The sequence below is a fragment of the Vulpes lagopus genome, chromosome 12 (genome assembly GCF_018345385.1).
Source record: "Vulpes lagopus strain Blue_001 chromosome 12, ASM1834538v1, whole genome shotgun sequence".
In the NCBI taxonomy this organism is placed as follows: Eukaryota; Metazoa; Chordata; class Mammalia; order Carnivora; family Canidae; genus Vulpes; species Vulpes lagopus.
The window spans coordinates 44,236,822-44,255,063 of NC_054835.1; the positions used below are offsets into that span (position 1 = coordinate 44,236,822).

Below are 18,242 nucleotides of genomic sequence, written 5' to 3' on the forward strand. Positions count from 1 at the left end.
GAGGAGCAGCAGCAGCAGCACCTACCACGTGATGGAGGAGCGTTGCCCGGGCGGATTCAGCCCCACAAAATGGGCGCAGTTTGCAAACAGCCCCCGGCCTGGGCGCCGAGGGCCGGCGGCGGCAGGCGGGGGCGCGCGGCGGCGGCTCTGGCCCGGGCCCGCCGCTCTCCTCCCCCCCGGCGCCCGGAGCCGCCCTGACTTTCCGGGCGGGGGGGGACGAGGCGGAGGGGGAGGGGAAGGCGGCGGCGGCGGGGAGCGGCCGCTTTTTCTTCTCTTTCGGGCCCCTTCTCCGGCCTTCCTCGGCTCCGGCGGGGCCTGGGCACGGCCGGGGACCGCAGCCCGGCCGGGGGAGCCGGCGGGCGGGGGCAGAGGGTGAAGCCGCCCCCCCGCCCCGCACAAACAAGCGCCGCCGTCTGCAGCCCGAGCCCGCACCCCGGCCGCCACCCCCGCACGCCTCTTCCCGGCCGGGGAGCGCGCTCCGGCCGCCCCCCGCGCCGCCGCGGCGAGACGAGTCGGCTTCGCTACGGTGCTCGGTTCTCCCGCCGGCTCGGCGAGCGGTGGCGGCGGTGGCGGCGGCACTGGGAAAATGGCGGCCGAGCTCCTTTTCCCTCCCCCCCTTTAATCTGAAGCGGAGGGAGAATGGAGCGAGCGAGCGAGCGGGCGAGCGCCGGGGACACGGGGAGGAGGGACAGCAGCGCCTCCGCCGGCTGCGGCTGCGGCGGCGAAGGGCCGCTCCGCCCCGGCGCGCCGCCAGGGGGCGCCCGCCGCGCCGCCCCCGCGGGCCGCCAGGAGGCGCGGCCGCCGCCGCCGCCGCCGCCGCCTCAGTCATGGCTCCTCGCCGCGGCCGCTGTTTCTGCACCTCCATCTGCGGAGGCCGCGGCGCCGGGACCCAGCGGCTCCCAGACGTGCGGCGACTGCACGCGGCACTGCGGCAGGCGGGAGCAGGCGGGAACAGGCCCTCGCTCCGGCCGAGGTGAGGCTAACCTGAGGCACTGACGCCGTCACATTCCCTCCGCGCTGGGGCTGGCGGGGCCGCGCGCCGGCTATGAGGGGGCAAGGCGGGCAGGCGCGGCGGAGCAAGAGGACGTGAGCGAGGAACTGTTTGCACTGTGTAGTAAACAGGCTAATGCCGCCGGTGCCACACTATCCCAGGGCTAAGTGCGCGCTGAATCGGGCAGGAAGCTCCCTGACCAGTGAAGCGCTTTCTGCCGCCCTTTGTCCTAGCCGACTGCCTCCGTACACTGCAGCACGCCTGGGCACTAGCCCCGGCGCAGCGCTCCGCAGCCGCCAGGGTGGAAAAAAAAAAAAAAAAGGCGCACGTCGTCATTGCGCAAGCGCAGGCCTGGGCCCGCGCCCGGCCAGCCCGGGAAGGGACAGACGGGAGCGAGAGGGGAAGTGATGGCCCACCCGCGCCGGGCCCGCTGGGAACTGTAGTTTTCCTTAAGAAGCACGCGTCTTGTTTTGGGTGTCATGGCTTGGCAGATCCGCCAAAGCAGGCAAATGTCATTACACAATGAGTATTTATGCTTCCTGTCGCCACCAAAAGGAAGTTCACTGCTATGCTAAAAGTTTAACAAAGAACTCCACAGAGAAACCCAAATCTCACAACAAAAAGCAAACTTCCCACTTTCCAACCCGAGTTTGTTTAAAGTGGTGGCATTTTACCTAATTTTTCATGGCCAGTTTGTCGACAAAGTATTTTATTCCTCTCTCAAAATAAGGCCTTAGAATAATGAAACCTTTTCTAGATCAAAAAAAGCAATATAATGCAACGCGTCACACAAATACAATTCCACCATCCTTTAAAACCAAAGAAAAAGGGATCCCTGGGTGGCGCAGCGGTTTGGCGCCTGCCTTTGGCCCAGGGCGCGATCCTGGAGACCCGGGATCGAGTCCCACGTCGGGCTCCCGGTGCGTGGAGCCTGCTTCTCCCTCTGCCTGTGTCTCTGCCTCTCTCTCTATCTCTCTGTGACTATCATAAATAAATAAAAATTAAAAAAAAAAATTAAAAAAAAAAAACCAAAGAAAAAGTTGCCAAAAGATTAGTGCTTTGAGATTTTAAGAAGAGACTCTGGGATTCATCAGAATTTAGTTTAAATAAAGAAAAAAATGACTCCAACAATTAAATCATCAAATTCAGCAAGGTAGAAAGGGCATGCTCTACTGCAAAAACGGAAGATGAGAAATGCTCAGTACTGTTTTGTGGCTTACCAGAACCAATATCCGGTGGTATACGTCACTCCGCTAGTCAAAAAAACACCCTCACACTTTTAGTCCTCCCACAAAGTTACAATAACTCACCAGCTCCTATAGCATCTACACTTATATTTCCATGAATTTCCTTTTGTACTTAGAGTCACACTATCAATCATTGTCTCGGTTCTCAAATATCAAAAGCAAGCAGCTAATCATGAAGTCACAAATTACACAAAGAATAAACTAATATATGTGTACATATTTGTATACACATCCAAAAGAGATACTAGTCTTGCTCTTTATAATCCTGGGAAAGAAAACTCAGTTGATTAAAAAACGTATACACGTTATCTCCACATAAATAGTAATTCCACAAAATATAGCAGAAGGGTGTTAAACACAGACCAATAGATGGCGAACTAGAGCCCTAATCTAAGGAGTCTGAAATCTAAATGAGCAGAATGAAAAACACCAAAAAAGGCAAAAGCCCCTTGCAGCGTATACTTACAAATATTATGTTCAAAGATACTCATCCACAAAATAATTAATCTTACTACTGATTAGTAAGTAGCCTATCAACTCTTAAAACGCAACTGCCAGATTTAATTAGGCCCCCAAATAACTTGAGATTTTTATAAAATACATTTTTTCAGTAATTAGGAGATAGTGGAAATGTTCATTTAAAACATGCATTTTGAAGAAAAAAAAAACATGCATTTTGGGGAAAAATAAATTGCAACTTTCCCAATTCTCTCATTGCTTAACCCAAAAGTTGGGAGTTCACATTGTTTATGGCATTTAAATCAGCCAACATGTTTTACATTCTTATCTCAAACCAGATGTCTTTTTGCTGAGACATCAATTTTTACAAATAAGGACATTCAAAGGTGATCCACTACAGATGCAAAAATCTTAGGAAAGTAAATATATTTTCTTAAAATTTAACCCTAGAAACACAGTGGACATCAAGGCTGATTAAACATACACACACATACACGCTCAGTCACTCACACATACCTTACTGTTCAAATCACTCTTGGAGTAGTCATTGTGGTACTCTTAAATATCCATTTTATCCTAATGGATTCATTTAACCCATCCTCTCTGCAAATGACTGGTTGGAAATGGGCATGAAACCCAATCCTGGCCAAAGAGACATAAGTGGAAGCCCCCTGGAAGGCCTGTAAGAGAGAACTGTGAGAAAAGCTTCTTCATTCCTAAAGATGAAATGAGGAAGAACAGTTTCCTCTTCTTCAGACAATGCTAAATATGACACCTCATACTGCTACATTCCCTTATAGCAAGCCTAAAGATGCCACCAACATCGACAAAAGGGGCAGAATGGTGAGCTGGCAAGAACTTTTGTCCCTGGGGACAGCACAAAGCTTTATATCAAATAATCTGACATCTGCAAGACTTTTGGACTTCCAGCTTCATGACAACAATGTAACAAAAAAAGTTTCCTTATTGTTTCAGCCAATTTGAATTTAGCTTTTCTATACCTAAAGTCAAAAAAAAGTCTAATTTCTCATATTTTAGAATATCTATATTACTTTGATTATTCATATTATCATATTATATAAAACCTTTACTCTTCAGAAAAGTCATTCCCTTCTATACACAACATTGATCTATTCATGTCTTTATATGTTCTTTCTGCACAGAAAAGGATGACCATCCCTCCTACAATCATTCCTCTTTCCTTCCTTTCCCCCAATATACTGCCACTTATTTTTCCTTCAAGATATGTTCTACCAGACACCATTATCATATCCACCATACTTAGCAATAATGTAAATAACTGGCACTATATTATCCTAATCTTGATTAAATGCTTTCTATAGTTTCTTTGAGATTGTTTTCATAGATCAGTCTCCTCTGAAGTTGGCCTGAAAGCCCTAAAAGGCAGGAACTATGGTTCAGATTTATAACTCTCACCTGTACAATAAACAAGGCACTCTAATAACTTCCCCACCATTATCTCCTAACAAGCCAGGTATTCCTAAGCAGAACTTTCTATCACAAACTTAGTACCCGTATGTCCAAATTAATCTCAAAATACAAGGGATTGTTTTGTTTTGAACTTAAAAAAAAAAAATATATATATATATATATATACACACACACATATGTATATATATATTAAATTGAGAGTGCCTGGGTGGTGCAGTTGGTTAAGCATCTGACTCTTGGTTACAGCTCAGATCATAATCTCGAGGTCATGGAATCAAGCCCCGCCTTGGGTTCAGCAGAGTCTGCTTGAGAGTCCCTCCTTTGGCCCCTCTCACTCATGTGCACACTCTTGCTCTCTAAAATTAATAAATAAATCTCTATATATTGTATATTTATTATATACATAAAACTCAGGAGATAAGTCCTAAACCATTTAGTTTCAAATGAATAGGGACCCAGTTTCTGTTATTTATCATTTCATCATTACATTCCGGGGCCCTAGTCCATAGCCTTGCAAAAGGAGGCGCTTTGTAAGAATTTGCTGAATAAATAAAAAGTATAGTGTGGTAATAACAAAGAGTATAGGATCCAGGGGTAGCCCTAGATTTTATCTGCCTCCCTGACATATCAGCTGTGTTACTATGGGCAAAGTACTGACCCTATAAGCCCCAGTTTCTGCTTTGTAAAAAGGAGATAATAGTGTCTACCTCATAAATTTAACTCTTAAAGCTATTTTCCAGGGGCACATAGCTCAGTGGTTAAGTATCTGCCTTTGGCTCAGGTTGTTATCCTAGGGTCATGGGATCGAGTCCCATATTCGGCTTCTTGCAGGGAGCCTGCCTCTCCCTCTGCCTATGTCTCTGCTCTTCTCTCTGTGTCTCTAATGAATAAATAAAATCTTTTTTAAAATGGGATGCCTAGGTGGCTCAGTGGTTGTGTCAGGTCGTGATCCTGGGGTCCAGGGATTGAGTCCCACATCAGGCTCCCCACAAGGAGCCTACTTCTCCCTCTGCCTATGTCTCTGCCTCTCTCTGTGTCTCTCATGAATAAACAAATAAAATCTTTAAAAATATATATATTTTTAAAAGCTATTTTCCAAAGTTCAATAACTGAGAAGGTTAAAATATGATATAAGGTCAGCACCTCTTCCCTAATTCAAACTTCAAATCCCTATCTACACACTCCAGCAAACAATGTTTTTATTCATAAACTCAGATAACATAACACTACCCATAAAAATACTTTGAGCTCCCAAAAAAATGTATTCTAATTCTGAAAAAGATTATTTACGTTCTTAAGTCCAAAGCCACATAAAAAGGTAAAATGCATTTATTCAACAAAAATTTAGTGGGTACCTAATAAGCTCAAGACCTTGTTCCAGATATCACAGAAATGAATGCATCAATCTATTTGAGGCAACATTAAAATTATATCATGAAAGAAATATCTTTAAAATTGAAATTGGTGCATGTTCTCATGTTTATATTTAACCAGCTAAATATTAAGCAGAAAGCCAGAATGGACTGAGCCAAAGGTAAGAAATTTAAATCAGAATTTTGGATGTAGAAGGAATATGGAAGATCACCTAGTTAAAACTCCAGATTTTACTAGTGCAAAAATGAGGTGAGGCCAAGAGAGAACAGTTAAGATTCTGCTGTAAGGCCTATAGCAGGACACGCTGAGATCAGAGGTCAGTCTCCAATTCTTTCTCTTGCAGCACCTGCCTTCCAGAGTTAACATCTTCTCAACAGAAACATGGTACATGAATAAGAATTACAATGATATAAGGTATTAAACCAAACCCAAACAATACTACTTATTTCACAATTCCACAGGTATCAAGATTTAGCCAAATGTTAGGTAAAAGAAAATCCTCAGTGATTACAATGACTGTAAAGGCTCAGAAATCAGTATTTTTTTTCATTAAATGGAGGTCTCAATTGATTCCAAATATATATTCTTATGCATTCAGTCCAGTAGCAAACTTTCAGTAAGATTAAATAACTTAAGGCATGTAAAAAACTTTTGTAAGTGGCAATTATAAGAATGCAGGGCATTCCTCAGTTTTTATCCCATCTAAAAACAAGATAATTTTTTTCTTCATACTAGAGATAGACTTCCAAATTTACAAAGATACCAACCTACCATTTCACCACAGAAGTGATCCAGTTACTCTTTAAGAGAGACTAATCTTAGGCAGCCTCATGATTTAACTGTGTTAGTAAGAACAGTAACTAAAGTTACAGGTTAACTCTGAAAGCACTCCTAAACCAAGAAGTACTTTATTTTGGGATAATTCAGAAGATGGCACTAAAATTCAACTGAATTTTACCGCTCTACCGCTTAAAGAAACAAGTCAGATTCTTTCAGGCCATCAGCTATATTAAAAGAAAAAAAAAGGATGTAACACCCAAGATTGATGGTTTTCTCCTCTGTGGTCTCAGATTTCAAAGTAGCAATACAAGCAAGCACTGACTTCTAATGCATGCAGTTTAATGGGGACTTAATATAAATATTTTAAATAAAACTTCTCAAGTTGTTAAAAAAAATTACACTGATTTTTTTTTAAGATTTTACTTATTTATTCATGAGAGATACACGCTTGCCATGTCTGCAAGACAGTTTTAAGCAGGCAAGTGCTTCGTCCCTTCAGGGTGCAACACAGAGGTAGGGCCCAAATGTCTTATGGCTTCCATGAAGAGATGAATCAGTAACTGTTCTTTCTTTTTCTTTCTTTTCTTTCTTTTTTTCTTTCTTTCTTTCTTTCTTTCTTTCTTTCTTTCTTTCTTTCTTTCTTTCTTTCTTTTTTTCTTTCTTTCTAAGATTTTATTTATTTATTCATGAGAGACACACAGAGAGAGGCAGAGACACAAAGGGGAAGAAGAAGCAGGCTCCATGCAGGGAGCCCGATGTGGGACTTGATCCTAGGACTCCAGGATCACACCATGAGCCAAAGGCAGATGCCCAACCATTGAGCCACCCAGGTGTCCCTACACTGATTATTGAAGTGGATTTTAATTAATTCTATTGCTTTAGGGCAGCCCAGGTGGCTCAGCGGTTTAGTGCCTGCCTTCAGCCCAGGGCCTGATCCTGGAGGCGCGGGATTGAGTCCCACATCGGGCTCCCTGCATGGACCCTGCTTCTCCCTCTGCCTGTGTCTCTGCCTCTCTCTCTGTGTCTCTCATGAATAAATAAATAAAATCTTTAAAAAAAAAATTCTATTTCTTTAAATTTTAGTACAGAACATTTAAATATTTTCAATTTAGGGATGCCTGGGTGCCTCAGTGGTTAAGCGTCTGCCTTTGGCTCAGGGTGTGATCCTGGGGTCCTGCGATCGAGTCCCACATTGGGCTCCCTGCATGGAGCCTGCTTCTCCCTCTATCCATGTAGAGGAAAGGTATCCATGCCTTTCTCTCTCTCTGTGTCTCTCATGAATAAATAAATAAAATCTTTAAAATAAATAAATAAATAAATAAATAAATAAATAAATAAATAAATAAATATTTTTGATTTATTAGAATTAACCAAAAAAGTTAATTGACCAAACATCAATAGGAGTACTCCCATATACAGATTTTGCAGATGAGGCAATGTCAAAAGAAGCAATCTGTCTAGGACCTAAACACAGTTTCAGATAATAAACTTGAATGTCAGAATTTGCCCAAAATTTGCCAAGAATCTGCCTGGCTTCTCTTCCAAATGAAACATAAAGGCAAACATGCAGAAGACCTTCTTCAGGGCAGCCATGAGCAGCCAACTTTTAGAGTGCCTGATGAAGAGAGTAAGGTTAAAAAAAAAAATGTTCAAAGAGAATAGGAGGCAACAGGTGCACAAGGGAAATATCACTTTAAAAAAAATGTCAGTTGCTGAGTCCAAAGTTAAGATGCAACTTCCAAAATCTCACTCTGATAGGAGAGCAAACCTAGGGATTTTTGAGACAGCACACTCGTTCCCTCCTGTGGAGAAACACATCATTCTCAGAGAGGAACATTCCTTTTTAATCCACTAATTCCTGGATTCTTGAACTGGGTTTTCATGTATACTCTGGAGCACAGATCTATGATCTAGGGAGTCACTGAAGCCAATGAATAATCAGGACAGACACCTTGCTGGAGTGTCAATTCAATCAAAGACTGCACATACTTGTTAAAATAAACATATAGAGCAAACTGCAAAATTCTTTTTTCAAGATAGTCTTCAGAGAAATGTCCTTTTTGTGACAAGTATCTCTAGACAACCCCAGACTAAAAGTACTTTAAAGGAAAAGTTGGAGAAACACTGGCTTTAGATCATTTTTAGATAAATATGCATCCCCCAAAAAATCCTGAACATAATCCCTCTGTAAGCATAATAAAACTCGGAAAGATCTAATGTAAAAATTGTAAATATTATAAATGAGACCAGAAGCTACTGAGAACATGACTAAAATTCAGGAAATGCTAAAGTCCCCATCTTATCTCTGTCACTCATTTACCAAGAAATAATATCATTTCCTTAACAACAACCTTTTCTCATTTCTGAATTAGACAAAAAGAATAAGATATTCCCATATTCCAAATTAATTCCCACAATCAAATTTAGACAAATCTATCTAACAAAACTTGTCTCAAGTAAGCTAACTTCAACTAGCAGAACAGAAATTTTGAAAAAATGCTTTTTAAACTACTAAATGAAACTATAACTTTTATGAAATAAAGAAGGAAAAAACCATCTATGTGGGGTAGGGGGCAAAATTCACATTTCCTATTTTATCTATACTAGGAGTATAAAAATGTGATCTTGCTAGTAATATTTAGGCTAAGTCATTAAATTTTTATAATACAACAGTAATACCAGTATTATTCCTGCCTTGAATGACTGTCTTTGATTTTCAGTAAAACTGGATATCCCCTTAAAGTCCTAACATTCATTTCCACTCATTCATAAACATTTATTGAGGTCCTAGTAGATGCTATCACTGTAGTACCTCTGGAAGAAAATACTGAGTCACCCTTAAAAGTTATGTGGTAGCCAAGAAAAGTCCCTTCTATTCATTAACATTTTGCATGGTTAAAAATTCAAAGCTAAGAAGCTTTAAGAACAATTAGCAATATTTGAGTGCTTTAGGCTTCTAATTGCACTCTCTTGTGTCCCTTGTGTGAAGCTTGCCTAAACCACCCCCAATAATGCTGAAATTAGGTATTATTTATGGCATAACCAGAATGAGGTAACAAAGCAATTACCCCAAAATAAAACCAAGGTTAAGGGAACCAGGTTAAGAGGCGAAGATCTAAAGTACTGGGCAGAGGTCTAAAGAAAAAGAAAATTTGTGACCTAATCCAATTGTATTTAATTCTGCACTCCCCTTTTCATTCTTAAATATTTGCTGTTACATTGGAGGGAAGCTTTTAGGGCTCTTCTGACTGCCAGGAATTCAATAGCACATCATTTTTCAATGTTAGTTATATTATCTTCATTCAGCAATTAGAATTTACTACTGGTAAATGAACGTCCAAAGTTAAACCACAATTATTTCAAGATGAAGTCAAGAACACATCTCAACTCATATGATAAAGCTGTTACTACCCTGATATCTAAACCAAAGATATTTAAAGACAAAACAAAACACTACAGACCAATATCCCTAATGGATATAGATGAAAAAATCCTCAACAAAAAACTAAGAAATGAATCCAACAATATATAAATAGGACAGTACACCTTTGCTAAGTTTGGCTAATCTTAGGAATTCAAGGTTGGTTTAATACCTGAAAGTCAATTAACATAATATATTATACTAATAAAGCCACATGATCATTCAGTTGATGCAGACATTTGACAAAATCCAATATACCCTTGCATGACAAAAACATACAAGAAACCAGGAATTAAAGAAAACTTCCTCAACCTGACAAAAGGTATCTATGAAAAAAACACAGCTAACATCATAGTTAATGGAGAAAGACTGAATACTTTCTAAGATCAAGAACAAAACAAGGATGTCTGCTCTCACCACTTCTATTCAACATTGTACTGCAGATGCTAGCCAGGGCAATAAGGCAAGAAAAAGAAATAAAAAGCTTTCAGTTTGCAAAATAAAATTAACACTCATCTATTTGTACATAATATAATGCTGTATATAAAAAATCCTTAAAGAACCCACAAGTAAACTATTAGAACTAAAAAAACAAGTCCATCAATATTATAGGATACAAGATCACTATACAAACATCAATTATATGTCAATACACTAACAATGAAAAATCTGAAAATGAAATTTAAAACAATCCCATCTACAATAGCATCAAAAAGAATAAGATACTTAGAAATAAATTTAACAAAAGTATAAAATTTATATTCTGAAAACTACAAAAATTGTCAAAAGAAGTTAAATCCTAAGTAAGTGCAAAGACAGCCCCTATTCATGGATTAGAAGATCTAACATTGTTAAGATGGCAATTGACCTAGAGATTCAATTCAATCCCAGAATACCCAAAACAATCTTGAAAAGGAAGAATGACATTGGAGGATTCACACTTACTGATTTCAAAACCTAACTCAAAGACCTAGAAATCAAGACAGGTGATACCAGCATAAGGACAGACATATAGATCAATGAAATATGTAAGTGAGAGTCCAAAAATAAGACCTTACATTTATAGTCAGTTGGTTTTTGACAAGGGCGCCATAATAATTCAAGAGGGGGTAAAGGGATACTCTTTCCAGTACACAATGCAAGGTCAACTGGATAGTTGCATGCAGTAGAATGAAGCTGGACCCCTATCTCACACCTTACACAAAAATTAACTCAAAATGGAGCATAACTGAAAAGCTAAAAAATCATAAAATTCCTAGAAGAAAACAAGAGTTAAACGTTCATTATATTGGGTTAGGCGATGCTTTTTAGATAAGGCACCAAAGTACAATTGACAAGAAAAAATATGTACTTTGGACTTCATGAGAATTATAAATTTTGTGCATTAAAGTACCCCATATCAAGAGGCACCTGAGTGGCTCAGTTGGTTACAGTCCATCTCTTGATTTTAGATCAGGTCATAATCTCAAGGTTGTGAGATCAAGCTCTATAAGGTCATGCTCTTGCTAAGTGCAAAGCTCTCTTGAGATCCTCTCTCTTCCTCTCCCCTCCATTCACTCATGCTCACTTGCTCACGTGCTCTCTCTAAAAATAAATGAATAAATAAAATATTTTTAAAAAATAAAGAACCCTAACAAGAAAGTGAAAATATAAATTACAGAATGGGAGAAAATATTTGAAAATCATATGTGACAAAGGACTTCTTTCCAGAATATATAAAGAACTCTTATAACTTGACAATAAAGATAATCTAGTTTGGGACACCTCGGTGGCTCAGCAGTTGAGTGTTTGCCTTCAGCTCAGGGCATGATACTGGAGTTCCAGGATCCAGTCCCGCAACAGGCTCCCCATGGGGATCCTGCTTCTCCCCCTGCCTGTATCTCTCCCTCTCTCTGTGTCTCTCATGAATAAATAAATAAAATACTAAAAAAAAAAAAAAAAAAAAAATCCAGTTTAAAAAATGGGCAAGAGTTTTGACAGAAATAGGTTTTACCCAAAGATATACAAATAGGTAATAAGCACATGAAAATATCTCATCATCATTAGTTATCAGGAAAATTAATTCAAACCCATAATGAGATACCACTTCCCATCTCCTAGCATGACTATAATCAAAATGATAGACAGTTAAAAGTGTCAACAAGGATGTAGAAAAATTGAACCTTCATACATTATGGGTGTGAATGTTAAGGGTGTACCTACCTTGGAAAACAGTTTAGTGATTCTTCAAAAAGTTAAACAGAAGATACCATAAAACCTAGCAATTCTACTCCTAGGTATATACTCAAAACAATTGAAAAGATGTATCCAAACAAAAACTTAGACAAGAATGTTTATAGAAGCATTATTCATAATAACCTAAAGACAGTAACAACCCAAAGGTCCACTAACTTATTAACAGATAAGCAAAATGGGGCATATTCATACAATGGAATATTATTGGACAATAAAAAAGAAAGAAGTACTGATCTATGCTACAACACAAACGAACCTTGAAAAACATGCTAAGTAAAAATGAACTACTGGGACTTCATCAAGATAAGAAGCTTCTGCACAGCAAAAGAAAGTCAACAAAACCAAAAGACAACCTACAGAATGGGAGAAGATATTTGCAAATGACATATCAGATAAAGGGCTAGTATCCAAGATCTATAAAGAACTTATTAAACTCAACAGCAAAAAAACCAACAATCCAATCATGAAATGGGCAAAAGACATGAACAGAAATCTCACAGAGGAAGACATAGACATGACCAACAAGCACAATAGAAAATGCTCCGCATCACTTGCCATCAGGGAAATACAAATCAAAACCACAATGAGATACCACCTCACACCAGTAAGAATGGGGAAAATTAACAAGGCAGGAAACCACAAATATTGGAGAGGATGTGGAGAAAGGAGAACCCTCTTGCACTGTTGGTGGGAATATGAACTGGTGCAGCCACTCTGGAAAACTGTGTGGAGGTTCCTCCTCAAAGAGTTAAAAATAGATCTGCCCTATGACCCAGCAATTGCACTGCTAGGGATTTACCCCAAAGATACAGATGCAGTGAAACGCGGGGACACCTGCACCCCGATGTTTCTAGCAGCAATGTCCACAATAGCCAAACTGTGGAAGGAGCCTCGGTGTCCATCGAAAGATGAATGGATAAAGATGTGGTATATGTATACAATGGAATATTACTCAGCCATTAGAAACGACAAATATCCACCATTTGCTTCAACATGGATAGAACTGGTGGGTATTATGCTGAGTGAAATAAGTCAATCGGAGAAGGACAAACATTATATGGACTCATTCATTTGGGGAATATAAAAAATAGTGAAAGGGAATAAAGGGGAAAGAAGAAAAAATGAATGGGAAATATCCCAAAGGGAGACAAAACATGAGAGGCTCCTAACTCTGGGAAACAAACTAGGGGTGGTGGAAGGAGGAGGTGGGCAGGGGGTGGGGGTAACTGGGTGATGAGCACTGAGCGGGGCACTTGATGGGATGAGCACTGGGTTTTATTCTATATGTTGGCAAATTGAACACCAATAAAAACTAAATTTATTAAAAAAAAAAAAAAACATGCTAAGTAAAAGAAGCCAATCCCAAAAGAGCACATATTACATGATTTTATTTGTATGAATGTCCAGCATAGGTAAATTACAGACACAGAAAATAGATTAGCGATTCTCAGGGGCTGGGGGACAAAAAGGAATAGGGAGTGACTGGTAACTGATACAGGGTTTCTTTTGGGGGTGTTGAAAAATGTTCTAAAATTAGATTTTGATGACAGATGCATAACTATGTCAATACACTAAAAAAAAACCCTACATTTTAAATGGGTACATTTTATATGTGAAATGTATTTCAATAACGCTGTAAAAAAGAAAAAATGGATGGAGCCAAAGTAACAATTTCTTTTTTTTTTTTTTTGGAGTAAAGTAACAATTTCTAAACAATTCCACTTTCCTAAAAAAAAAAAAAGTTGAACCACTTGCAAAAATGTCACAAAACAGCAGGCCAAAATTCTTTTATTTCCCTTTAAGAGATTACCTCAGAGCACTAATTTGCCTTCATGTTACACTTGCGAATATACCAGCAATATACATAAGAAAAATGAGATTCCGATCAAACTCAACTTACTCTAAATTACTCCATGTGAGATTGAAATGAGGAAGACCCAACATGTCAGCAATACAATCAGTCATCTATAGAAAGATATAAACTAGAACATCAGTGAGGGAAGAGTTTAAGGAACACAAAATCCTATTACTGGAAAGGTTATCTTCAATGAGACAGGATTGAAATGTCTTACTATTTTAAAAGCTTAAACAAAAGCAACAATATTATACTCTGCCCTAAGAATTTTGTAACAGACGGTTGGCAAGGTTTCTATAAATAGGTAATTCAAAGATGAAAAATGTGATGTTGTCATCCCCAGCACTATTCACAGTATAAAGAAGATCCCCTGATCCACAGATACAGCATCTAAGAGGAAGAGTATATTCTGAACAGGAAAGTATGCTGATCAGTCAACTCACTTCTAAACCAGATTAATCATCTGTTTTTCTCCCCCATAAATCAATAATTCTTTTTTGTTTGCATATGGTCCAATATAAATGTGTTTAGCATATAAGTCTATTCCCAGTAATCATCACACTGATAAAATTAATGCTAAACTGGCATTCAAGTTCTAGCTCTGCCACTTGGTAGCTATGTGACTTTGGGCAAATGGCAGCACTGCTGTTTCTTCATGTAGAAAACAAGGGAGCTTGACTAGTTTAAATCAAGATTTCTTTTCAACTCTAATGCTCAATGATTCAGAAACTGAAAACAACAATAACAGTAATGTGGGGTTCAATAATCTATGTGTTTACCAACACAAAACTTCTTTCGGAGGGAACTGATAAAAATTCAAGTAATACAATAATGCTTTGTCAAAAATAATTAGAACCAGGTGCCTAGGTCGCTCAGTTGGTTAAGCATTTGCCTTGGGCCAGGTCATGATCCTAGGACTCTGGGATGGAGTCCTGAGCCCCATGGCAGGGGGAGGAGGGGACTGGTCTGCTCAGTGGGGAGTCTGCTTCTCTCTCTGTCCCTCCCCCCAATACTTTATCTCACTTTTTTTCTCACTCCCTCTCAAATAAATAAAATACTTAAAAAAAATTAGAACCTACAACATACACATTTAACAGAATGTTCTAAATTATAATCAGAAACTGACAAACATGATCTGCACTTAACAGGGATACAAAACATACTTAACCAACACTCTGTAGAATGAGAGAAAAATAAAACTATTTATAATACCTTTACCTTCCTGCCTCCTCTCCTTTCTGCCCACCCCCTTCTATCCTAAACACATTCATAAAAAATGTGCTTATCCAAAAAAATGTATATGGTTACCTAATTTCAGAAAAAAAATGTAGACTTTAGTTAGATAAAATTTAAATTGTTTAAAAAGAAAATGAGTAATACAAAACATAGAGGTGAACTTTACTGTACTAAATGCAAGAGATTAAGAAAGTCAGGAGCTCAACCTAAATTTTTTTAAATGTTTAAATTTTAAATTGCTAACTAGCGTGGGAGTGGGGTTGGAGAGAGAAGGGGTAGGTGGAAGAGAAAAGCAATTTTACTCAGAATAGAACAACAAAAATGAGGAAAAGCAATAAGGCCATAAATTGTAGCTGATCAGTAGCACTAAGACATATGTCGGCAAAACAACAATTCATATCTTGCAAGAGGGGCACCTGCGTGGCGCAGTCAGTTGAGTGCCCAACTCTTGGTTTCCACTACAGTAGTGATCTCAGGGTCATGAAATCAAGCCCCAATTGGGGCTCCATGCTCAGCAGAGTCCACTTGGAACTTTCTCTCTCTTACCCTCTGCACTTCCCAAGCTCACACACTCTGGCTTCCTCTCTCTAAAATAAGTAAATCTTTAAAAAAAAAACAAAAAAAAACAAAAGACCAACAAAAAAATCTTGCAAGAAAATGCAAAGCCACAAAGAGGTGGCTTAAATATATAAAAAAAAATATGCCAAATAAAGACCAGAGGAGTCACTTAAATAGGGTATAAACCGTGATAAAAGCAAGGCAGCTGGGATCCCTGGGTGGCGCAGCGGTTTGGTGCCTGCCTTTGGCCCAGGGTGCGATCCTGGAGACCAGGGATCGAATCCCACATCGGGCTTCCGGTGCATGGAGCCTGCTTCTCCCTCTGCCTGTGTCTCTGCCTCTCTCTCTCTCTCCCTATGTGACTATCATAAATAAATAAAAATTAAAAAAAAAAAAAAGCAAGACAGCTGATAGCTGATAACTTTAATTTGCTTCAATATTTACCGAGGAAGATATGAGGAAGAAAAACCTATTTCTAAATTACTCTTTTAAGCATGTAAATCACTGATCGCGAATCAATTTATCATTCAAAAAACAAGGTGCTTCCAAATTAATGTATCAGATATTAGGTAGTCATAGAATCCCAAAGTATTCTCTGCATTTTAAAAGTGAAAATAAAATTATAAAACTGCAGGGAAGAACTTAACTGGCTGATAGTTACATGAGAGGAGTGACCTCCTATAAGCCCCAGAAGGATGGAATCCAGATCTGTTTCCCTTATCAACATTTATCCAGCCCCTTGCTCAACTTCTGGAATATTTAGGCACTCAATAAACATTTGCTGGACAAAAACAGAAACATGCCACCAATATAACTCCTATGTACTCCAGTGAAGGGCTGTGACTATGAGCTTTAAATCAGCCAAACTGGCAAATCTCTAACAGAAGATGGGACCAGAAGACATATTAGCATGAATAGCCTGAGGAAAAGACATCACGGCCTCTAAAAGTGGAAATCACATCATAGCAGTCTATCCAAATTCTCTAAAGAAAGTATGTGAATATAATTTACGTGGGTTTTTTAAAAAGTCTTGACGAGATTCAAGTAAAATGCTATTAAAAAAAAAAAAAGAAAAGAAAAAAAGAAAACTAAATGACCACAAAATTGAGAATATTTACTATAGATGGGTTGTAAGTTAGAAAATTATGGTGGGTGCCAAGGCACTTCCCCAAATGAAGAAGGGCTGCCCTGAATAAATTATATTAAGACGTATAGAAAATTCCCCATTTTGCAATGGAATGATGAGCTTCCTGATAATGAAATAATACAGAGCTGGAAAAATAAGGGAACTGAGAGTTGGAAAGGATTTTTAAGTGTACTAAATGAGGGTTGCCTGGGTGGCTCAGCAGTTGAGCGTCTGCCTTCTGCCCAGGGCCTGATCCTAGAGACCCAGGATCAAGTCCCACATCGGGCTCCCCGCATGGGGCCTGCTTCTCCCTCTGCCTGTGTCTCTGCCTCTCTCTCTGTGTCTCTCATGAATAAATAAAATCTTAAAATATATATATTACAGACTTTTTTAAAGTGTACCAAATGAGAAACATTTGTAAAAACTAAGGATTCATTTTCAGCTTAGAGAATATTTTGGCATGCATGAAAGTTGTCTAAATTTCTAAAAGATCTGTCCAGCAGAAGAGAAACTAGAGTTGGTCTAGGCAGATGCTGTGTAGACAAAATGAGGCCCAAAGAGGGAATTGCAGAGGGCTGTATTTCAACTCAACATAAGGTCAAGCTTTCTAACCATCAGACCTAACTAGGCTCTAAGAGTCCAGTGAACTAGAGAAAGCCAACATACTGCAGACATGAAAATGGCAGGTATCACAGCATGGATAAATGGTAAGTGAGCATCTACAGGAAAAAACCTATGTTGTGGGGCAGCCCGGGTGGCTCAGCGGTTTAGCGCAGCCTTCAGCCCAGGGCCTGATCCTGGAGACCTGGGATTGAGTCCCATGTTGGGCTCCCTGCATGGGGCCTGCTTCTCCCTCTGCCTGTGTCTTTGCCTCTCTCTCTCTCTGTGTGTCTTTCATGAATAAGTAAATAAATAATATTAAAAAAAGAAAAAAAAAGAAAAGAAAGAAAGAAAAGAAAAGAAAAGACCTACATTGTACCCAAAGAATTCATGGCTTCTGGTAAAAAAAAAATTTTTTTTTTTGAACAATTATAGAATGTTCCTCTAAAGACACTGATAACTTGTGCAAAGGTGGGGGTGAGGGGTGGTTGGAAATTCTATTGACAACAACAAGGAAAAGACTATAAATAGAATATATTTTCCTATCCTTTTAACCAATCACGATTTAGCTGTATCTGAAATGTAGTTCTGACTGGTTACCATAAATCCAAAAAAACAAGCAATGCTGACAAGGATCCAAAGAAATGTAAATGGAATGACTAAGAGGCTGAAGGAGGTGTCACCAGAGATTACTTTTTTTTTTTTAAAGATTTTATTTATTCATGAGAGACACAGAGAGCGAGGCAGAGACACCGGCAGAGGGAGAAGCAGGCTCCATGCAGGGAGCCTGTTGTGGGGCTCGATCCCTGGACCCCAGGATCACACTCTGAGCCAAAGGCAGACGCTCAACCACTGAACAACCCAGGTGTCCCTCAGAGATTACATTTTAAAATCATCATCTTCGGGAT

The 18,242-nt window shown here is 39.5% G+C and overlaps 1 protein-coding gene across 3 annotated transcripts in view; it reads right to left on the bottom strand.

Moving 5' to 3' along the window:
• The window catches only part of KANSL1 (KAT8 regulatory NSL complex subunit 1), a 183,404-nt gene that overhangs the window by 153,543 nt on the left and 11,619 nt on the right, over positions 1 to 18,242 (bottom strand). For 2 of the 3 annotated variants that reach the window (XM_041724684.1, XM_041724681.1), the window contains exon 1: positions 26 to 164. The exons of the other annotated variant lie outside the window; for it this stretch is intronic. The gene's annotated coding sequence lies outside the window, so the exon portion shown is untranslated. Of the gene's footprint in view, positions 1 to 25; positions 165 to 18,242 lie in introns of those variants that run through there. 3 annotated transcript variants of the gene reach the window in all.